Source organism: Choloepus didactylus, chromosome 7 (genome assembly GCF_015220235.1).
Source record: "Choloepus didactylus isolate mChoDid1 chromosome 7, mChoDid1.pri, whole genome shotgun sequence".
Taxonomy (NCBI): Eukaryota; Metazoa; Chordata; class Mammalia; order Pilosa; family Megalonychidae; genus Choloepus; species Choloepus didactylus.
Genome location: NC_051313.1, coordinates 53,771,433 through 53,796,743, shown reverse-complemented (window position 1 = coordinate 53,796,743; position 25,311 = coordinate 53,771,433). Strand labels below are relative to the sequence as shown.

The window sequence follows — 25,311 nt, the reverse complement described above, 5'->3', positions numbered from 1 at the left end:
ATTTTCTGTTGATCTATAGAATAACATTTTCAAAGTGTACTATGGAAAGGAAAACTATCTCATAAGGTGGTATGGCATAAATATATGAAAAGCTAAATAATGTAAAATTAAAACAAAAACATCCGTAGTAGCAACCATGTATTCCTGACCTATAAATTGCATCAGCTATATTTGTTGGCTGTACATTTCCTTCTAGCAATAATGTAATTATTATTTTACTTCCCTACATATTTTTAAAATAAATTGCAGGGCAAAATATTAGACTGTGGTTAATTAAGTGTTTGGGGTTAACTGGTTATATTATCACTGTCATGTTTTTGTTGAAGTGCACCAAAGTGAAGACTATTCCTGTTTTTCTCTCCATTCTTTATAAAGGTATTCTTGGTATCTTGGTTATCCATGAATAAGAAGACATGGAGCAGAAATGCATTTGCTTCAGTGGCAAGTAATTATATTTATGGAAAAAATGCAAAATTCCAGAAGCCATGGAATTGTTCCTTTATTTATGGCTGAGTTTTGGTGAGACTTAGACAACCTCATATCATCTTAGAGTTGCTAGTGAAAAGAAATCCTCCTTTCTCAACTGTGTGTCTTTTATATTTACTATTCAACTCCTGCCATCAGGTAAAATTCTCCATTGATTGGTTCAACAGTCGCATTTTCTATTTGTGAGGAAATAAAACAAACAAAATTAAATAAATAAACAGACCACAAGCAAACAGAAACCACCGCGGCCCCAACCATCCCTCAAGTAACTATAAATAGGATTTCAGAGTTTGGGAAGTATTGAGCAGGCTTCTGATGGCTGTGAATTTTTAACATTGCCTACCAGAGAAAGTGAACCAGCCTTGGTTTTTTATGCCGCTCCATTCTCTTTGTGTTGATGATGATTGAGTGTGCTGAAGTTGCTTTGTTTTTTCTTTAGAAGAATGATGATAGTGATTAATTCAGTTGATGCATCATTGTCCTGTCCCCACTACTTTAGTAGTTTTCACAAAATGTCTTAAAATAACTAGACAGCATTTATACATGTGAGAATTCTGTGTGCTTTTGCATATTATCATTATATCTAAAGCTTTTGCTGATCTTGTCAGTCATGTCATCTAAAAACAATGGGGAAAAAAGAACGAAACGCACATAAAATTGAATGTTTATGTAGATGTTTAATACTAGGTAAAGTAATATATATATACATATGTGCACATATATGTTTATGTATATACATATATGTTTATGTTTATTTATATATGTACACACATATATATATACACACATACATGCATATATATATCATATTTATAATTAAAAATTTCATTCAGAGTATTTTAAAACTAGTAAGGTGAACATTTTGCCCTCAATATTTTTGTGATTCTTTAATGACAACATAAATTACATAGCATAACCATTTAGTCTCATAATTATAATAAAAATTAATAATAAGTAACATTTCTTGAGTTAACACTGTGCCAAACACTTTGATATCCATCTTTTCCTCACCCGGTTCTTTCGGGTAGGCACTAGTGTCTCTTCTTGTTACAGGTAAAAAATATGAGCCTAAGAAAATTTGAGCCATTTCCCCAAGGTCACAGTTGCTTTGGCAGAGCTGGGAGAGGAGTCGGCTCTGGATGACCCCAGTCTGGGTGCATTTAACATCCATAATGCCCATGGGGAGGGAAGGAAACGATAGCAAAACAACAACAAAACTTTGATTGTTTTTTTCTTTAGGCTCAATGTTCAGTCATTTAAATGAAATGCTTTAATAAGATCTTTAAAATATTATAACTTAAGTGGGTCTTAGAGACTACCTAATACACGACATTCATTTTTTGAGGTGAAGAGATGAAATGTCAGAGTTAAATGGGGCAAGAAGACAGCCTATATGGCCACTGCCATTGCCTTTCTTCCTGTAGGCTTAGCCCACTGAAATGCTCACAGGCGCATATCCTAGTCTTTGTGTGGAAACTCGAATGATTTTCACATATTAAGGACACGTCAGGAGGAACAGGATAGAATAGTGGTGAGGGACTTTGAAGCTGGGCAAAATTTGAGCATAAACTTAACCCTTCTACTCATTAGCCGCTTGTCTGTGGGTAAACTGATCAACAGTTTGTATGCACGTATGCTTCAGTTGATTCACTTCTGAGATCGAGATATATTATTCCTCACAGGATTGTTATAAAAGTTAAATTAAATAATGTGCTTGAAGCACTTAGCCACCTACAATGAGCATTAATAAATGTGCATATTATTATTAGGCGTAAGTTTGGCCTTCTCTTGGGGTAGGTTACACCATATCAGAGTACAGCTTTTTCAAAAAGCACTTTTTAAAAGCACACTTAAACAGATATTTGAAAGTAAAATTGAAATTACTTCTGTTTCAATGAACATGATTATATTACAAATAGTGTACTTTTAAAATTCAAACTTTGGACATTGTTCTGTCATCAGCGTGGTCCCCAAATGTGTCAGTATCTTAATGAAGCCTGTGGCTGTTTTGTTGTTGTTGTTGTTGTTGTCGTTTGTCAAATATTGCTTTTGAAAATGTCTTAATTGATACTGAATTCTGAAAAAATTAGGAAGCATATTTTCACATAGTTTATCATAGGTGAATAAAGTCAGAAGCTGCTAGACAGAAGTGATAGAGATTTGAGTTTGAATTCCAGTTTTTCTACTTGTTTAGCCTTAGGCAAGTGCATTCCGGGACTGAATCACAGTTGCACCAGCTGTAAACATGAAAAAAATAACCCATACCTTGCAGGGATGTTGTGACTATTAATAATGATATATGCAAAGGGCCTAGGATAAGGCTTGAGACTTAGTAGGCACATAATAAATGGTAGCTATTAATGTTGTCAATATTTCTTGTCCAAGGTATGTGTAAATCTTTAATAATAATACTAACCTATCACTCGCAACTTCAGTTGTGCAAATTATGTACCTATATTTTAGAATGTAAATGTGTTATCCTAGATTTAAGGGGTTTAGTCATAGCACCTATGCACTATTTAAAGGAAGATGCTATAATTGTTATTCTTTTAAGGGTCTTTATTTTGGAGAGTAGTTTTCAGAGTTTTTATTTGTGTTTATTTTAATTTATTTTATTTAGAAAAAAGGGAAATTGTTTTCAAGAAAGTTAGTTTTGCCAAAAAAAAAAAAGTTGCAAAATATGTGCCTTTTTTTCCAGGTGAAACAACATAGTTAAATCTATCTATATAACTGATGATTTAATAAAGAATGAATATATTTATTTTCTTAAATAAAAGAAAACTGTTTAATTCATAGAAGTGTATCTGAGAACTTGTAAAAATTAAGCTCTAAGTTTTCATTAGAAAATCTGCAAAAATCTTTGAAAGATTGATCTCTGTTATAATTTACATTAATTTAAATATATTTAATTTTATAAAAAAAATTTAATACTATCCAATTTCGCATACTAGGTTGGTTTTACAACTGGTAAATATTTGAGATAAAATAACATTGTACATTTTAGTGTATGTTTAGACTATGCAAATGGAAAAAAAAAATGTGGATTTTTAGCTGACATTTTGGATTAACTCCTGATATTGTATAGTCAATTTTAATTTAATCAATGTTAGAACTAAAATTTTCCCTAAATCCATTTACAACATTATATTTTAACACATGCTAACTTAAAAATAGTAATTATCTCATATTATTGAAAAGATATTGTCAAATTATAATAAATATGTCTATTTTTTACAGAAAGAGATTGCATGCTTTCAATTCTATGAATCTGAACAGTTTTTCAAATAAAGTAGCACTTTAAGTATCATAGACCAAATATACAAAAAGAAACTATTTGAATAACAATTTTTTCATTAGATCTATTTGAAGTTCTCAGAGATCTTAATTTTAGATACCAGAATGTATTTTTTTAAAAGTAGAGCTTAAATAGTTTTGAGGCATAATCTGAGATCAAAAATATAATTTCTTCTTGGGGCTTTCATGTCCAAGTTGAGATTATAACTGTGAGATTAGACTTTATAGGATATAGAACATGATCAAAATTATTTCTTTGCTCTCTAAAATAATTGTAACTCTGAGCCTCGGGCCAGGCACATTTTGTATAGAGGAAAAATTTAATAAATGTTTGTTGAGTGAAGATTGAACATGTTTTTAACATAATTGACCATGAGTTGGTGGGAGTTGACTACATAAAACAGAAAAGGAATTGGGACAATTTGGAACTTTTAATGACCAATTATAGAAATTAAGATAAACTTGTGCTCTTGTTTGATTTGTCTTCTTCAAATCACTATTTATATTCTCCAACTTAGTTAAATTCTACATTATCCCCTTACTTTTTGTAGTCTCCTAATTTCCAAAGGAATTAGCCTTTTTTTAGATAGATGATAGATACATGTATACGCATATTGATAAACAGATGTTAGATGATAGGTAAATAGAGATTTAGCTGATGTATTTTAGGTCCTTGCTACCTTTGAGAAGACTTCTCTTGGAAGGATAACATCGGAACCTATTGCCTACAGAATTTGAGAAAAAGACATTCTTACTGACTATTCTTTTGGATTTTTGTATCAAAGAGTATGAAAAAAGGGGATATGGATCCATTTGCAATTTTGTGTATGTTTAAGGTTATTTTCTAGAAATTTTATGAGTGATGAAATGTCTTTTCTTTTGATATTCTTTTATTCTGGTTAGCCAGATTTGTTGGTTCCTTCCTCTATAGGCACTTAGAAATGCAAGAGAAAGAAGACATTTTTCATCTGCCAAAGAGTCAAGATTACTTTCTGTCCCTAAGAAAAACCTAGCCACTTTCTTCTACTCATTTTTGGAAGAAGCCTCCTATTGGTTCTATATTAAAGAAAAGAAACATTTATCCACTTCATTTATAATTTGTACTTTTCATTTTGTTCACTCATATTCATACCCTTTCAATATTCCATGTTATTCTCCTCTTCTCCATCACTCTCTATGGGGAAGTTAGATTATAGCAGTTCAAATCCAGAAGAGTCTGTCCTTTCTCCATGGCACTTGATAAGTATTCAGAGTTTCAGTATTTTAGAAATAACCAAGTACCTGGTAAGGTAATTTATCAAAGGAATTTTAAAAAGGGTTTTATCTAATGGATAAACAGATTTGACACCATGTATAACTAACGACCAAATTTATGAATCAATTAAGGTAAACATGACGGTGTGTGGTGCAGCTGCTGATTCCTCCCTTTAAACACTCCTCATGCAAAGGATTATGCTTATTGTGCTCAATAGGCCTCTTCTGGTCCCCTTTCCATGCGGATTAGGGAACATTTATAGATCGCATTTTGTTAGCTTTTCATTTTTGACAATTCAAAGTCTTTTCTTAATTTGCTGCTAGCCATTTCATCTTCTTTACTTTTCCCTAACCAATTTCTCTCTCTGGAAATGACACACTAAATGGTCTGTGCCTTACTGCTTCTCCTATCACTCCCTCTCACAGAGGCCAATGTTCCTGGGCTCTCTTTATATCCATTCTGCTCTTTTCTCTTCCTGTGGTCACTGCATGTTCCTGCTCTGTGTTCCCACATCATCACTCCAGCTGGCATGCTCTGTGACTGGCTGATCTTTAAGGAGGCTTTTTCATTTAAAGATTCCACCATGGCCAACAGGTCACTTGGATCATTGACTTCGCTGGCTCTATTTTGCATACCTTCTGCGTGATAGAGACATTTCTTTCTGAAAGCCACCTCAACCATCATTTTGAAAGGAAGTGAATGGCTTTCTAAGAAGATGCCATAAGAAGACTTATTACTCATGGAAATGAAAAATTCTTTTTTGTAGAATTTTGCCATTTTTCTCCTTTTGATTATATTCTGTGACACTCAAATTTCTTGAGTCTAATCAAAGGGAATAATTGCTTGTGGGTTATGAGAGGTGACCAATTAATGTGTATTTAGCCACTTTTAGGTTTAAATTCTTGAGGATTACGGCAGTAATGTGACTTCCTTTGCCCCTCCAGTTAGTGGTTGTCTGGTACAAAGTCAAGGTTCTCCAGGCACTAAAAATCCCAGCATCTGGTGGTGTTACATGTGGCTGCTATAAAGTTGATGAATGGAGACAGCAGACTGCAGTGGAGTGCCTGCTTTATGCTTTAGTGTTCTTCCCCAGGATGATTGCTGTATCAACCAACAGTTCCCTAACCTTCCAATTAGTTGAAATGAAAAGTAGAAAAACTGTTATTCTATGACAAAATTTTGGATTCAGATTTACCATGTCTCTCTTTTTATTCTTTTAACCCCAGCTTTTGAAATTATTCTCATAGAAAAAGCAGACAAAAAATGCAAACATAAACAGATAAAGAAGTGATATATTTTGGGGAAAAAAAGAACCTTTAACTTTCATGTAAGTGAATAATCCAGACATTTATTCAAGAAATATTGAGTGCCCCCTACTTGCCAAACCCTGTTCTGGGTCCTAGAGATGTGGAATGAGCAATTTGACAAAGTTTCTGGGTTCTTCTAGCTCATGTCATAGAGGAACTGAGACAGACAATATACAAAAACAGAAATGAATTAATAAGATAGTATAGTGAGGGGAATGAGAGAATGATATAAGGTATGATGGGGAGGTGGCAATTTTTCATTTAGTAATCAGGGAAAATTCACTGGAGATATGATATTTAAGCTGAAAACTGGTGACATAAAAAAAAATATTGGCATAAAAGATAAGGCACAGGATATTAGTTTTAGGAGGACTGAGCGCAGCGTAAAGGCCCAAATGTAAGAATGAGCTTGGAGTGTTAGAAGAGTGTAAAAAAGGCCCGTTTGTCTGAAGTAGAGAGGAAGGTGAAGGCAGTACCAGTGAGTCACAAACTTCATGGCCTTGGCTACGGTAAGGAGTTAGGATTTTATTCAAAGTTGAATCAGAAGCCGTTAGAGGTTTTAGAAAGGGGAGTAACATGATTTGATTTAGGTTTTAGAAGATTTTTCTAGCTTCTGTAGGAAGGATAGACTTTAGGGGTTAGAATTTGAATGGAGACAGGAACAGTTGTTAGAAATTTATTATGGGACTGCAGTAAAAAACCTGGACTTTTGGATTAGGGAAGGAGCAATAGAAATCAAGAGAAGTGGACAGATTCTGGATACATTTTGGAGATAAAGACAACAAATCTTGCTGTTGGATTGGGTATAGGGGACAGTGCAGAGGTTGTTAGTGAAGGGAGAGAAATTCAGGGATGAATCCTAGAATTTTGGCTCCAGCAACTAGGTGGATGGTAGTACTATATCCTGAGATTGGGGAAACGAGGTGACAAGTAGTTTTAAAGTACCAAACAAATAATGTAAGCATTGGATGCACAAGTTTGGAGATCATTGGAGAAGCCTTTGCTGGAGATATAAAGTTGGAAGTCAATGACATATACATGACATTTAAAGCCTGTATTATTAAGAGAAGCAGGACATAAGCATAAACAGAGATTATGCCAAGTAAGAAGCATGTTTCTCACTTAGCCTCAAACTTGCTAATAATAGTGTTTTAACAATGTCAGTTTAAAAATAGTTTCTGAATCATACGCTAGGTGTATATTTTACTTTTTGAGATACTGCCAAGCTGTTTTCCAAACAAGTTATACTATTTTACATTCCTGCCAGCAGTATATGAGAGTTCTAGTTCCTCCACATCCTTTTTAACATTTGACATGACCATGGCCAGCCTTTTTGACTTTAACCATTCCAATAGGTTTTATCTCATTGTGCTTTAAATTTGCATAACTTTAATGACTAATGATTTTGAACATCTTTGTATGTACTTATTTGCCATCTATATATTGTCTTTGGTAAAATGTCTGCTGGTATCTTTTACCTATATTCTTTACTGTGTGCATGGTTTTTATTATTGAATTTTCAGAATTCTTTACATATTCTGGATACAAGTCATTTGTCAGATATATGCTTAGCAAATATTTTCTCCTAGTCTTTGGCTTGCCTTTTTTTTTCCCAATTCAGTTTTATTGAGATATATTCACATACCCTGCAATCAACTACAGTGTATAATCAGTGTACTATCATATAGTTGTGCATTCACCACCAAAATCAATTTTCGAACATTTTCATTACTACAAAAAAATTTTAATATAAGAATAAAAATACAAGTATAGAAGAACACCCAAAACATTCCATCCCCTCATTTCCCCTATTATTCATTTAATTTTTGTTCCCTTCTATTTTTCTGCTCATCTGTCCATATGTTGGATAAAGGGAGTGTGAACCGCAAGGTGTTCACAATCACACATCACACTGTGTATTTGGCTTGTCTTTTAATTGTCTTAACAATGTTAAAAGACAGATGTTTATAGAAGCTTTATTTGTTATAGCCCCAAGTTGCAAACAACACAAATGTCTCTCAAAAGGTGAATGGATTTTAAAAATGTGGTGTATCCATGCAATGGAACGTCACTTCTTAGCAATAATAAAGAATGAACTATCAATGCGCACAGCATGGATAAATTTCAAAATAATTATGCTGAATGAAAGAAGTCAGGCAATAAAAGGAGACATACTATATGATTCCATTTATATAAAATTCTAGAACGTGCAAACTATTTTATAGTAACAGAAAGCAGATTGTAAGAAAAAGGAAGGAAGGGGAGAGATGGATTACAAATAAGCATGAGGAAACTTTTGGATGCAATGCATATGTTCTTTATCCTGATTGTGGTGATGGTTTTGTGGATGTTTTCATATGCCAAATTGTATCAAACTTTACACTTTAAATATGTGCAGTTTGCTGTATGTCAACTGTACCTTAATAAAAATATAAAATGAGTAGACAATTCACTATTCTTCTGTATTATATTTGAAATTTTCATAGCTAGTATTACTTACTATTAAAATAGTCTAAAATTTTTAGGATAGTGTTAGATTTAACGATTGTTATTTATTTATGCAAAATAATTGTACTGGTATTGGGGATCAAATATTTAATGGTTATATTGACCCTTTCTTCTACATATGGTTATGTCTCAAGGGCTTTCATATTTAATACCATATATCCAAATATAAAAAATATTCAGCACTATAATAGGAATCCTCTATAGAAAATAGCTTTCTACATTGATATACTTAATTGTTTGTAAAGAGTCCTATTTTATTACAATAGCCGTAATCCTGAGAAGAAAAATGGTGAATAAAATGAGGATAAGTTGGAGTGGGGATGGTGGTTGAGAGGACTAGTTCAGAAAGTCCAAATGATCATAAGCCCTTTGACCTTAAAAATCTAAACTATAACTCAGAAGATAAAAATACATAAAAAATACAGTATTTTTTCCCTCTATTCAGTCTGCCAGGAAGCTCAGAATCCAATTTTCAGTTTGGTCACAGCACATTTATTATTCATGCATTTCCATTTTGTCCTTAGGCATGTTTTTTTCCCTACTTACACTCTGTTTTTACACAATTCAAATCCTTTCCTTAGAAAGAGAGGCCTAATAAAAATGAAATGAAAAATATTTTAAGTATGGCAATAGACATTATAAAAATCTATCTGCAAGAGGAAGGATGAAATGAGTTCTTGATGAAATTTTACTGAATGAATTTATTCTAAAGTTAGATTTACCTTGATTACTTAAAATACCATTCTTATAACTTTGTGAATTGATAATAGTTGTCAACTTATTTAATGAATCATTGGTAAATTATAAGAATCATTTACCAACCAGATGAAGATAAAAATGGAAATTTTGACTAAAGCATATTAAGTTCCTACTTGTAAAGAATTAGAAATAGTCCTTTTGACTATTATAGCTAAAAGAATTGTAGCTAAGTATACCTAATACATTATAGTACACTAATATATGTGGAAGCACATGTAATTGTGATAGTCAAACCATTTTGAACTATATAAACAGTGATTTCATATGGTTTGACCTAATATTAATTAGTAGTGAACCCAGATCTCCCGATTTCTATTTCTGTGATGTTTCATCAAGCCAAGCTAGTATCTCACAGATTTTCCCATTATTAAAGTCACGAATCCACTAATGAGTTCTGGCCCTGAGACCAAGAGGTTTCCTTTTGTGATAGACAGTAAAGAACCACAACAATTAAACACATTAACAATGGCTGTACACATTTTAGGTAACTCTCTAAGAAACCACAGTGAAATGCTAGTCAGTAGAATGCGTTTTTAAAGGGTCCTAATGTGGCAGAAATGTATAGTGGCACTGAAACTGTTTACTGTCTTGCAGAATCTTGCATGTAACTCATTATTTAAACTTTAAAAATCCTCAATATTACAAAGGCAGAGATGTAAAGGTTTATAGATAGAACACAATAATTTACTGAATTCAATATCACTCTACTAGCAGCCTTTAAATACAGTCTTCGTAAGCAAAAAAAAAGGCAAACATAAACATGTTCTTCCCCCTTTGATGGAGGGGGTGATTCTGTTGTATAGATTCAAGTTAAATTAACTGTACATTTTTTACAGGGAACTGAGACTGAGTGACCGTCTTTCTTCAGGAAATGAAGCACACGTAATTTCACTTTAGCCTCTGATAATAGGAATTATCCTTTCTGCATATTAGCAGTACTTGTTTATTTTATTCAGTGGATGCAGCAAGTTCGACATCTTTTAAATGTAGGTTCCAACCACAATAAAATATTCCCTAGTATTCAAGTATGATTCTTTTGTATGTAGGACCCCAACTGAGTTGTGAATACCCATTAAAAATGTCCCTCTAAATGACTATAATGACAGGGGAGTTGAATAGTCTGTGAAATTTTGCATTATTTTATTTTGCATGTATTTTCATTAATAATTTATTGATATAAAAGATAAGAATGTTTTACCTCCACAAATTTGTATCTGTAATTTTTTCTCAGTGCACAGACATATTGAGGATGCCACTCGGCAGTGCTGATTGAATATTTATTTAAACAAATATCAGTATAACCCAACTAGCTGGAAAATCCATGAGTTTGGTTTTGATAGCCGAGCATTTCTCAACAATTTATGTGTGCATGTAAATTTTGGTGCTTTGGATATAGGCTAAAGGATTTGCTTTATATGTATTATTTTGTTTGAATACAAGAAAGCTGGTTTGATTTGTATGTTTCCCCCTTATAGAATTGTTCCAAGGCTCTGTCAGAGATCACGTAGAGTAATTTTTCCCATCAATCTTTGCTGTGCAGCCATGCACGAATGCAGTAGGAAAAAGGGGGCAGAAATCAAATCACTTAATTGCAGCATTTTTCATCTACATCTTTTGTTTTATGGTGGTAAAGGCCCCGGAGTAGCCTACCATGATTCATGGCTGTCACTGCTGCCGTTAGCAGTTCAATCCTTCATTCTAGGCATTTTGGTACTGAAAGTACCTACACAATTACTTTGATGAATATAACTTGTTTGTTTTTTCCCCATTTTTAGCAGAGAGTGGTTGTGCTTAATACAGACATTTAAATAAGATAGTATTCGTGCCTACTGCATCTGCACTGTATTTCAAAAGTTGCGGGTCGAGTTTAACGATAATATCGCCATTGTCACCCAGGTATTTAAGTTTGCTGTGCTTATGGGCTTTTACCTCCTATTTTTATGTTTATATAATGGGAAGGCCTTAAAATACCCGCCCCCCCCAACTCTATATGAAAGGAATAACTCACCTTTAAAAATCTACAAGGCTGTGACAGATTCGTACCAAACCTCATTTAAAAAAAAAGAAGTCATTTCATGACTGTGGCATTACAAAGTCAGCAAACTAGTCTACCTCTGCATTTATGCCTAGTTGATCATAAAATAATAACATTTTTGGAAATATATTCATGCGTCTTAGGAAGTGACTTACAGTATTTGCATATTTGGAGAAAATGTCAGTGATGTCAGCAGGGGTTCTGAGAGTAGCTAAATGAGCAAGCTTTTCAAAAATTGCTATTTTATCAGCTGTGCACTGTCAGCACAAAATGCAACCTCTTTAAGAGAGAGACAAGAAAAAGGCAAGTGATTTAATTTCTTCATTAGGTTACTTGCAACTGAATTACTGGTACACCTAATAGCAGATAATATATATGCTGTAAGCATGAGGAAAACCATTTACCATCCCATTTTGCCCTCATGACAAAATTTGCTATAAGTTTTGGGGCTTCACACTTTCTCCACAAGTGAAAGGAAATTGAAGTCCTACTGACACAGGAGAAATGACAGTTCATTACCACCTTATCTACTCCAGTACTGTGGTTGAAACACAAGTCTTTATTTGGTCATCTTTTTGGTTTCTTCTTTTCATTTCTTTGTTTGCTTTTGGCTGTAAACTCTAAATATATGTTCTGCATAGTATATATAACTGTGTGTACAGCTCAGTGATAGAACATGTCAGTTATTACCCAGCAATGTACAGTGCTCACTGCATTTGTCACAAGAGACTAGTAAAATTGTTCAATAGACATTTGAAAAAGAATCATCTCACATATACCACAAATAAACCTTTGAACGGAAAAATCCAAAACATATCCTTAAAGTAATGATCACTAAAATTAGCTTGTTTCAACCTAAGTGCAACTGTATTTTAAATCCATTGAATTATATATTTAGTGTGTTTTTACAACTTCTTTGTCTTGTTATAACATAGCCTCTATGTTAATTTCAAACTAAGGAAAGCTGAAGAATTTCTTCTTTTTGTTAAGGTTCATATAGACAAAAAGCAGAATGAAAGAATTTTCATTTGTTCTAATAAAGATTTATCTTATGTATTCTTTTCATATCTCTTAAAATGTTTCAATTTTAAGTCAGATGTTACACATTTGATGATGATAAACTATCTGTGAAAAATGAAAATTTGGAAGGTATGTTTTTCAGAATTGAAATAAAAAGAAACATTTGAATCTGAAATATTAAGTTAGGAACAAGAGTTACTTATCAAAGCAACAAATTCCTTGCTATAGTAGTATACTGAATTTAGAGCCCTAAAATCTGATTCTAATGACTAATCAGGGATGCAAGGATACAGTAGTTTCAGTGGAGATGAATAGTTTATATTTTAATAGTTTTTAGGTCAATATTCACTTTTAAATTATTTTTTCCTGAGAATTATAATGTACCAATGATGAATATGTTAAGTATACTCTTTAAAAATGTGTAAGAGGTACTGTAAAGGGCCAATGTGTTCACTGAGAGAGCACACCAGCTGATCTTACATTATAGGCCCTAGATTTAACTGAAATCACAATATTCTTGAAATTAATTTAGATTATAATATGTAAAGACTTAAGCATACTGCAAAAACTCAACTCTAATTTAACACAAGGGAAAAAATATTCCATGTGATGCTTGCAGTAAAATTATATAACGACTGAAGTTCAGGTCTAGGAGAGAATCTTCCACTAATTTTTCTACTGGAGGACTCAGAAGTGTGGAGGTGAAGAGCCAAATGATTTTCAGGTTAGATTCAGTACACCTTGTTTGTTCATCAATAGGGTCTTTGCCTCCGAATTCCTATTTCAGTTTTCCAAAAGAAGGTGCAGGATATGCATCATGTGCTTAAATTAAATTCTTAGGTAGTTGTTGTTTCAGGTTGAGTTGTTCACAATCAGACACTGAGACAGGGTTTGGATGATCAACAATTATGAAAGGAAGGAAGAGGAAGCAAGACCAGGAAGGAAAAGAAGCCAAGTGGCCATGCCTGCTGAGACAAAGCTTCAACAAACCCGACAGGGAGCAGGAGAGCAAGGATTGCCTGTTGGAGTGTTGGGTGAGAATGGCTGGTCATCTGGCTCAATCACCAGATGGGAGCTGGTCCAGGGCTGATGGCTGGGTGGATGTGAACTGCACATTCTGCAGCTGGACGGCATATCTGTCATCGAATGGGGATCTGGGTGGTGTGTCTCTGTATCTACCACAGTGATTAACTAAATGAAATTCGTTTCTTTCCTCAGAGAACCTCTCAGAGTCTTTAGTATTTATTAGAATATTAATCCACTTTGAAACTTCAAAAGAGGATATGGTAGGCAAGCTTATCCAAAGGTTTGATCACAGAACATTTATGTTTTTTGCTTACTAGGCATCTCAAAGCACTAGGGTTCTGTGGCTCCTACATTCATAACTGCTGCCCTGTTTCATGGATTCTGATTGCTGCATTTCTTACGTTCTTTTTTTTTTTAATCTTCATCATTAGATACATGCCTTCATTTATGGAGCATTAAGGTATGGCTTAAAACCAAAATTTTTAAATTATACAATATATATTAGGAATCCCATACAGTAAAATTTATTGATTAAGAATGATATTGAAATTGGAATAGGTTTTGGAATAGGAAAACATATAATGAATGCACGGTGCCAAAACAAACACTTGCTAGGAAAAAAATTAATCTGAAAGGCATGTCATCCTATGTAATATCAACCCCAAATTTAATTACATATTTCTCTACAAAATTAACTGTTTTGGTATCATGTACATAGAACTCAGTGAAATTCTTAACAAAATTATTCAAACAGTAACACAGAGCCTAAATTATCCATTGAAAAATTGAATTGAAATAGATATTGGAAGGAGAGCATTCCACGCAATTCTATATAAATGCATAATAAACTGGTAAAATATAAAAGGAAGTTGTGTGTGCTTTCTGCTGAAAACAGGTCACCAATGTTGCTATTAAAAAATCAAATGAAAACTTTTCTGTTTTGATCATGATATATGTCCAAGAACGGGTAATACATGAATTTATAGTCTTGTTACTCAGTGTAAAATATAAATTAGCTATATTTGTGTATACTGCTTATATCACCAAAGCCAGCTTTACTATATTTTAAAACCTAATATATTAGAGTTCTAAAGGTGATCTCTGTTCTTGGGAAATTTTCCTTTTCAGAAAATTCCTAATTTTTTGCTCCTTGTTGCTCTTGGTATATTTTACATTTGATTAATTTAATTAATTAATTAATTAATATAAACAAACAAACCAAAAACCCAGATGTGAAATTGGAGGAAGCATATGAATTAGAAACTCACTGAAAATCTAACGCTCTATTTTCCATGGATTCAACAAAACCCTAAATTCAATTGATTACTTGAATCATGATTGTGTGATAGAAGTATGTTCCCACCATAGATTCCCCCATATAATGTATTATCTTAGCTGGAGGAGCAATTTTAGGTCTTTTAAAGAAATAACACTTCTTTTCAACAACTAGGACTTGAATAACAAGCAAAGTGCCTCACTTTATTTTGTGAAATAATGGGGCTGGTTTCACATAGAGCCCAAAGCACCCAATATTACCAAAATTTTCACTCTGTTTACCCTCATCTTTTTTCATCTGTAATGGATTAAGGTGATTATGCCTAAAACTGTCTTCCACACAGTTAAATCTGGACTTGGAAATTTTTCCTGTTAGAAAATCCTAGGGGTCGGGATGCCTCTTCTCTACTTATTGTACTATTCTCTGTATATACTGGATACAAGGGCAGGTGGAGGCTTTGCTTGAGCCTGTCTGGACTTGTCTCTCAGTAAAGCTGCATCCTCAGAGCAGAGACCTAATAAGAGTAACTCAACCACTTAATGTAGAAACGTCTGCAAAATTGCATTCAAATCCCTAAAATTCTAATTTTCAGAGTTTTAAAACATTTTATTGTTTCTTTGCTGTACGGGGCTCAACAGAGTTCCCTTGAGGGAATTTTCTTTTCAGAATTGAGAGCTTAAAGTGGATGTTGCCTTAATCATATATAGAATGGCTATTGAAAATACATTTGTTTTTGCTTTCTTCCAGGTGCTGTCACCTTCATTTTTACTTTCAGCTGGCTTATGCCAGAAATGCAACACCTTGCAATGCTGCACCCGCAGTTCAATATCTGGTTATGAAAATAAACAGCACACACACAAACAGAAAATTCCACCACATTCTGTAAAGTTTAGAATATCATTCAGGATGCTTATCTTGTGCATAAGATGGTCTCCCATACTCTACATTCTAATTAAGTAGAGCAGTAAATCAAAGCCTGCTGGATGTTTTGTGAGGAACAGCTGGATTAAAATGTGCTTGAGAATAGGGGCTGGTGTCTTGGATGTCTTTTGGCAGGCTGCCTGCATTGGTGAGGCTTGATAATTTCAGGGCAAGTTAGTTTTCCATGGCTTACAACCTGCTTAATGCAGGGAAGAAAGCTTGTAACTGTTTTGCCATCTCATCAGTATGTGATATGGAATAATCACAGTGGTTACCTAACAGTGATGGAAAGCCTGAGCAGCCAGGGAAAGGGGACTGCAAATCTGACTGAACATGGGCATTTCAGGTTTGGAAATATGTGCTACCTACTAAAATGAGCTATCGACTAATTCAGGAAGAAATGTTATATGGGCTTAATGTTCATCTTCATCCACACTATAATGAGAAGGATTAGACTGGCTTCCATATGTGCAATATTTATTTCAGCAATACAAGAAAATGTATTTCCCTAATATTTTTTTTCTGTATGCACAGGGCCCTAAATTTTACAGATGTGATTAATGTTTTAATTTGCTGTTCTAGTTGGATACAAGTTTACCATACAATATAAATTACTTACAAAGAAATTTGCTTATATGGAGCTTAATTCATAAGCTTTTTAACCACCTTGTGTGGTATCACTGCTATTCCTCCATGGGTCTCTGCAGCTATGCAGCTTATTTTTTAAAATAAAAACAATCATACTGTAAAAAATATTTTTAAACAATTTTAATTGAATTATTAAGGAAAAAGCAATATATACCTAAATGATTTTAATTTTAGTTGAAATTCAAAAAAAAAAAAAACACAAAGAACAAAAAACACCTTAAGTCGTAGATGTATTTTTTAATATTCAACATAAGCTAGAGATGTTTAATGTTCACAACCCAAATAGTTTAATGTTCATTTTTTAATTTTCCTGTTACTTTGTCATCTAGTGTTCTTTGGGCAGTATTTAGTATAGGGTGGTTTAAATAAAATATTGGTAAATATGTTTCAGAAATGGGTTTCCTGCAAAGTTAACTTTCACCTTGTTTCCCCTGGAATACAAAAGTGTGTTTTCTAAGAATAGATCATAGATCATAGATGAGTTAATTAATATCTGTGAATTTCAGTTTCTTCATTTGGAAAATATGAGTGATACCAGTACCTATCTTATCTACATTTTGGTGTGGAATATCTTTGAAATGCACTGAGAACGTTATATTATTATATAGATATTTTTCTTTGTTATTTCTAGTTGTATGCTTTTCATTTGACTGCCAAAGAGACCACTTCAGGAAGGTGAATTATCTAAAGAAAAATGGAAGACAGGAGTAGATCCAGGTATTGTGGGGTCTGAGGCATAAACAATTTGGAGGGCTCTGTTTCATAAAAAAATTATGATTACAAAATTATGTACAAAAGTGCATATTCATTTAGAATGAGAAATCACAACAAATTACTGGAGGCTTGGAGATGCAGGTTCTTTTCTAATAAATTGAAGTAATTTACTAGAAATGCTAGTGTAGGAATATTATTTGGTTGCAGTTTAGCTGCCCCTTCCAACCTAGAACCCTCCCCAGCTCCCAGCGCCACCTGCCCCTTCACAGTGGCTGAGTTTTAATCTACCTTAATTTCACATGGACTCCCCTTCTGATGGGAACTTACATTGCAAAGCACAATACTAATCTTTGCTAGTTTTATCAATTAGTTTTCCTAAGACACTGGTCTTCTTAGGTTGTGTAATAACTGGAAGTTGCTTAGACCAAAAGAAATGGTAACCATAAAGAAAGGCAAATGTCAACAAGAAGTGAGGGAGACCTCTATAATACCAAGTGTCTAGAAGAGAAGTAATCATGTTTTCCCAAGCAGTTGAAAGATTAATTGGGTGAGATGAATTGTAAATGTGTGAGAATGTGTCCATGCCCACCAGCTCCAGGTTTATCTGTGTCCAGATTGTGTGTAAATGGATCCAGAAACACATTGTCAATACTAGATCTCATTTACCATGGGACAATTTACACATTAGGTTTTAATAAATAGCATGTAAAATAAACTTCTGAGAAAAAGTCTTACTCCCTAGAATATTGGGATCTAGAGCAGAATGTCTATAGCTTGCTTTGCACGTTCTAGATTTTCTTAGATGCATTTTTGTTTTCTGACTTTCTTTCCTTGAAGGCTGTTCTGTTTTTAAAGAAGACCACTACCCTTGTCTTCCTGCCAGCGTAAATAAAGCCTCTTTTCCCTCTGGCTTTACTGACTTCTACTGACTGCACCGAGTGAGGAACCCAGATTTGGGCAGTGCCCCTTCTACATATTGAAGTCTTCCGTGCTATTTAATTAAAGGGAACAGAAATAAAAGAGATAATTGAAATCCAAAATTTATTAGTCATTGTTTTTTCCTACATTAATAACTAAAAACTTCAAAAATATCAAACTGAATATTCTCTGGAAAAGCTTCTAACAAATATTGGCAAAAGAATATAGGAAGCTGACAATCTTTTGTTCTGAACAAATTTCGGCTTTAAAATTAGATTTTAACTCTTTAAAATGACCAATGGATGGTAAATAATGAGTGAAATTTCCCATGGTTAAAACACCTGAACCCTTTATTAAGTTTATTAAGATTATTGTCCTCTGCATTAATGTAAAAACTGCTGTGATTTTACTGCTTGTCTTCAGGCCTCAGAAGAACCAGAATGTTGTGTGAGAGAGGGCAGAGAAAAGAGTTGAGCCATCAGCTCTGGTGGAGGCAGGTTGCCCTCATGAAGGAGGTAAGAGATCAAATGTAGCAGCAAAGGGACCGGAGCACAGTATATTCTAAAACAAAACAGAAAATTTCCCCTTCCTCTCGGCCTGGGCAAGTTCTATAGACATTATAAGCATGAGCATTTTATCAGTTCAGTATTAACTTTGCAGACACTCTAAGGGGGTAAAAAAAGTCATGTATGAGGACTGGGCTTTTATAGAGAAAAGTGTAGCCTAGTAAGAACACTTGTTTCAAGAAAAGCAGTTGTTGGGTAAGGAACTGTTTGTAGAACCTGCTATGCTTGAAATATTGATCTCTCTGTTTTTTTATTATGCACAATATAACAATGAGTGCCAGGACTAAAGCAAAGCTATATTTTTATGAAAACTTGAGCAGAATAACCTGTATCAAATACTCACGTTGTGCCAGACACTTTTCTAAGCACTTTAAATGTACTGATATTTAATTCTCAAATATTCTTCAAGGTAGAAACAATTACTTTCTACATTTTATTGATGATAAAACTGGGACTCAGAGAGGTTAAAAAAGTTGCTCAAGTTCACAAGCTGCTAGTAGCAGATTCAGGATTCAGACCAGAATCCTAACTGCAGAGCCAAGTTATTAGTTTACTACATCTTTATAAGATACTAAGACCTTAATTTTGAAATCATGACTAGATTACAGTAGAGGCCAAATCAAAATGTGTAGACCAAATCCAGAAAAGATAATGAAATTGATTGTGTTGGACCTATTCTGTTCAGATTTGTTTTCAGTTTCTGTATTTTCCCTCCTACTGGTATATCTTCTATACATCTATAAATGAATATTAAAAAACATACTCCATACTGTTGAAAGACTTGACTCATATGTGCGTATCCTGGTCTGTTTTTATGATGACATCCTTCATTCAAATTATTTCTTTGCAATACATTTTAATAAGACATTAAAACAACCTAAGCATACCTAAAACAACTTTGTGTGCAACCTACATTTTAGCAAGATATCAACACAACTTAAGTGTACAAACTCAATGTTTTAGTAGAAACATAGGAGTAAGTGTTCTAGTCATTGTGTCAGAACCATGTTTTTTTTTAAAAAAAATACAAGGACTCCACAAATATAATGTGAGCAGAAATGGGAACAATATCATTTCAAGTTAGGCAACTATAATTTTTATTACCTAAATGCACATTGTGAGCCACTAACCATGTTTACAATTAAAAGTATTTGACATAGTTATCTAGATTTTGAATTCATAATATATTTTCAGGATTTTTTGGAGGATTATATATCAGAAGATTATAACCAAATTCAAAAATATATTTCATTCATATGATTAATAAGCATTCATTCAGAACCTTTGACATCCTTATACTGTGACTGCAGAACAAGGATCAGAATGAAAAATAAAGACCAGTTTTTTATATCATTTATTATTTATTTATGTATTACTTATGATGGTCTTATTTAAAAAAAGTCTTCATGTTGCCTGATCTTTTATGCCATTATTCTTTGATGATTGAGAAGAATAAAATGCAGATTGTCCTCGCTAGAGATTTAGAAAGTTATAAAATGGTTTGGAAAACTGAAAACTTGAATAAAATTCAACTCATTTGTTATAATCCTAGTGGTTGGCAACTCTGTGACAATAATAGTGCTAAGTTGTGGACTATGCAAAAGATCCCTATGGAAATGTAGGAGATATGGGGGAGAAGTAGGAGATATGGTCCCTTGGGCAATAAACTCAAAATCTGTTGGGGAAGAAATGGCACACATGTGAAACAACCTGAGAACAATTCGAAGCAAGATAAGATAAGTGAGGAAGAGATGCTTAGTAAGCAGTGTATACATTCATGTAAAGGGATGGTCACAATAGGCTACAGATACCATGAGGATGTCTCAAGCATGTGAAGCATCACCTGGTCCTTGAAAAAAATATATGCCTACTTATTGATGGAGAGGGACAGGGAGAGAATTCCAGCCTTTGGTTGTGCTTAAACAGTTGCTATGGCCTTTCGAGGTTCATATTTGAGTATATAATTTGAGTATAATATTATAACAGAAAATAACATTCTCTCTTGGAAGAATAAAGCTAACTTATTTGTTTCCATTTGAAAACAAATTTCTTTCTTTGGATAGTTCTTCTAGTGCATTCAGAGCAATGCAAAAACAAACAAACAAACAAACAAAAAAACTAAATTACTAAAGTTGAAATTTATAATATTTATCTGAGAGTTAAACATTAGTTTTAAATCTAGTCTAGTGTTAGGGGTGCTAGTTGTTTAAAATTATCCTGTGATTGAGAGATGTATTTTATTCACAGAAACCTAATCTAAATACAAGAGCTTAATAGGGCTGGAGGAATCAGCTGTGATGTTTTAGTGAATTAAAAAAAGATTTAATGACGAGTGACTGATTCATATTTCCCTTTTCATTGCTGATAACATAGCAATGAAACTGCTGCCAGTACTGCTTTTTATAACTTTACTAAGAATGATTGTTTTTTAAAAAAAAGGAAAAAAAGGGAAAAATAAAATTAAGATTATTTGGTTATTTAAGTTTTGTATGATCCTGCTTAGAGTCACTTTGGGAATCGATGAGTTTTTATTCTGAAGTTATGCCATTGGAAACCCTTTGGTGGCATTAACATTCCATTATATAGAAAATCAGACACATATACAAACTTAACTTGGCAGAAATATATGTTTGCAGCCAACAGATTGTGCACAGTAAGCCCCGAATGAAATACAATCAGGGGCCCGATGCTGACATAGGAAGATGACTGCGCTCTCCTTAAAAAGTGATGAAAATGTTTTCCCTTTGAGATCAATTACAAACAAAAAGGGGAATAAAGCCCTGATGTTTTCTCAGGAAATAATTGTTTTATTTTTGTTTTTCATGAAAAGATACCAAAATAAACACATCTTTTACATTGTGAAGACTATGTACAATGAAACAGGGAGTTGATGAGTTACGCAGACTGACTACTTGGAGGCCACCAGCTAATTTCTACACTAGAAAACAGGCCTTGTTCGAGGCCCTGGTCCCAGGGCTTTTGGGAGCAGCGATTTGTTTTGGTCATCACACCAAAGGTTCATGAGACACTCATTTAATACATTTTCAGAGAATGCTACTTTAAACACCAAATGACAGTTCATTGATTTGCAATAAAATATACAGATGTTATCAGTCATAATTCTCAAGTTGGCCTAACCAAAACTTGTTCGTATTTTAGCAAAGTTCCTACACTGAAGACTAATTATTAGACAGTCTCTCAATTTCCTCATATAGGTAACTAATGTCATCTGCTGTAGCAGAGTTTGCAAGTTTAGAGAAAATTTATTTTACCAGTTTTTGCATGGTTACTTTTATACATCACCAATGATGTCTAAGATGTTTTTAAACTTTATTTTTTTCCTGAAAACCTCAATATATGTTATGTAAAATGAGTGGGCATCAGAGATCCTAATAAACAATGAGACCGATTTTCATACAAGTGCATTAATATGATTCAGAGAGTACATATTCAACATAGAACACTTATTCTAATTACTAAAAGAAGAATATGGAAAACATTTGTTGAAATTCACTGAGCAGCAACTAAATGATCCTTCTTGTCGTGAGAATTGGAAAAGAAATGAAACTAGCATAAATGTTCATAACTAGCCACTCAGCTTGCTCCCCTTCACAGAGATCTGATCCACCCAAATGGTATATCAGGTGTCCCCTCCAAACCTGCTCCATGACCCAGGATAAGCCAATCACAGTAGACCCAGGATAAGCCAATCACAGTATCCTCTTATAGTATCTCCTCTTGGTCCAGGTGGGTACACTTGGTACAAGCCTGGCCTATCATAGTCCATTCCTGGGAATTTGTGATTTGAAAAGGAGTCTTTTTCTCCTATGGCTAAAGGTGAGAAATGTATAACTCGGGAGCTATCCGTGTCCATGTGGAAAGTAAAGGTTTGCAAAGAAAGAGTTTGCTAATAGCATGTAGAAAGAAGCAAAGGAGATAAATGAAGAAAGGGTGTCTCAACAGCATTAAAATCCTTGGTTCTGGTTGCTTCTGAAGGCCACCAAATCCCAGAGTTTCCTGCAGCAGTTTTGTTTTTCAATTTGAATTTGGAATCTGGGGAAAAAGGAAACTTCCTCCAACCCCTGAGTATTTTTTTTTTTTTTTTTTGTGAAGCTAAAGAAGGTTTACCTTGTGTTACTTGCAATAATAAAAAAAAGAAAAATTGGAAATATTGATATTTTAGCCACATAAAATTCAAAAAAGCCAATGATAAAAAGGAACATTTGTGATAGAAAAATTATACTGTAAGTAATATAGCATTTTCTTATTCCATTAAATGACCTTCTTGAATAATAATAGTTCAAAACCATATAATTCCATGGGAAAACTCATCATTTCTCCCTCATATTTGTACTCAAGAGAGGGATATATACTCCTATGTATATGGAAATATTAATATTCAATGGAATATTGATTTTTAATCTCTTAGAATTGACAACATTACATTGGTAGATAATCTGTAATTACTAATATAATATTAAAGAAGCTATTATTTCCAATATTTTCTCATTGAAGTTCTACTAAATTTGCCAAGTGTGCACTATTTCCAAAACCCCATTCAGACTATGTTCCAGTGGTAGTATAAAATGAAATGGATAGCTGCTAAGAACTTGTAGGATAGTTGGTAAACTTACATAGACGTGAAAAATAATGTAAATTCAGGATATAATAACTGGGTTTCTTTAAATCAATTTGGGAAGATTGCAAACAACACTGATAGTTATGGAGTGCAGTTAATAGTGGCTGTTCTGCAATAAGAAACACATGGTTTTAAATTATTGTGAATGAAGGGAAAGACATAAATTATTTTATGTAAATATGTATGGGGATTTAGTTAGAGGATGTCTCAGTTAGAAATGCTTTCTCACAGCTCATAGCCGAATAGGTTGTCCCCTCCACGTGGAGCATATTCCTTTCCACTCCACGCCTAACTCTTGACCTATCTCACTCCTCATTTTGCTTATCCCATCCAATAAACCCTCCTTCAGAAAGCCTGTCTTGAGCTTCTTGCAACTAAGTTAAATGTCTCCCTGAGGACAGCCTCTCACTATCCCATCCTAGAGTGTTCTACTGACTTCAGCATTCCCTTCTTGTTGATCATTCTCCCCTCAGTAATATCGAAATTCTTGCAGAGTAAAGATTGTGTTCAGAGATTAGCATGGTTCACAGCATATAATTTCTCAGTAATAAAACAGCAATGAAGAAATGCATTTACTGTTTTAATTAAAAACTTGAGTCTTTTTATCAAGTAGGTCGTTCATATTGAAGAAGGAAAAATAAAGTAAGGCTGGTAAAACACAAGATTGTTCTCAAAATTGAAGCTATGGACTTTGTTATGATACTGAATCACAGGATAAATGCATATAATGGTTGGAAGGGATCTTATATAATTTCTTAAATGATGGCAATAATGAGGTATGGCATGATATTTACTGGGAAGATTGCAAACCTAATAAAAGTAGCACCCTTCTTCCTAGCCTGTATAGCATTACCAAATGGAAAACATGATTAAAACAAGATGCTTCACACCAATAACTTAAGTGGAAGTATGGTGTTCACTATTAATTATCATAATGTGGGTTACTATGTACTTATTCACTTTGATTGGAAAAAAGATAACATTTCATCTAAATCATTGTTACTAGTACCTTAGTATAGAGCCCCATCCCCTTTCTTATTAATTTATTTTTCCAAAAAAAGCTATTGAACCAATAGGATTATTCTGACTGATTTATGGGCCCTTTTAAATAGCAGACAACCCTTCCAATCAGGAAGCAGAGCTGTGATTTTATGATTCACACTCTGTAATGAGGACACAACACTGAGCCGTCACGCACACACATTAGAAATAAGCTGCAGTAACTTCCCTCTTCATATTTCTTCCTGTGAGTATTATATGTGTGCAGTATTTTGTGTATTTGGTTGATTATCCCTAATGCCTAATCAAGTTTATTTTTAAAAAGGGTAAAAGAGGAGACTGGCCTCAAGTAATAAGAAAGAAATATTGAGCTTTATTTATTATTTGTGTTAACCAATTCCCTTAAAGTATGAATTTCTTATACAGGTATTACATCAAAAGGTAATTCTGTGTACTTAGGAATGTGTGTGTTTATATTTATATGTGTGTTGAATTATACCTACATAAATGGAAAATAGAATTAATATTTTAATCATTAGGTATATGACATTATAAAATATAAATAATATAATAAATGCACATGTTTATACCACCCAACTTCAAAATGAAACTATAAAACGATTAGAAACCCCTGTATGTACCTCATTCCTCACCTTCTCTCTAAGAATTAGCTTCCATCCTGAATTTGCATGTCTTTATATTTGTAATAGATATACTAAACCACATGCAACATTGTATTTTTTTTAATTTATATGAGTCTTTCTACAAAAATGTTTGCCCAACTCACTCTTTTGCAGTAAACATTCCATTTTTGAGATTCTGATATGTGTGGCTCTATTTACTTTTGCTGTTTAATGACATTCGGTTTTATGAATTCACTAAGCTTTGTTTATCCGTCAATTAGAATACACTTGCATTATTTCCAATTTTTAAATTATTA

The 25,311-nt window shown here is 33.5% G+C and overlaps 1 long non-coding RNA gene across 1 annotated transcript; it reads left to right on the top strand.

The window, feature by feature from the left end:
- Nucleotides 1-381: 381 nt before the first annotated feature.
- On the top strand, nucleotides 382-18,263 carry LOC119540454. The gene is made up of 3 exons (XR_005218095.1): nucleotides 382-445; nucleotides 17,167-17,252; nucleotides 18,087-18,263. It is a non-coding gene; the product is annotated as an uncharacterized LOC119540454 (long non-coding RNA).
- The last annotated feature ends 7,048 nt before the right edge of the window (nucleotides 18,264-25,311 follow it).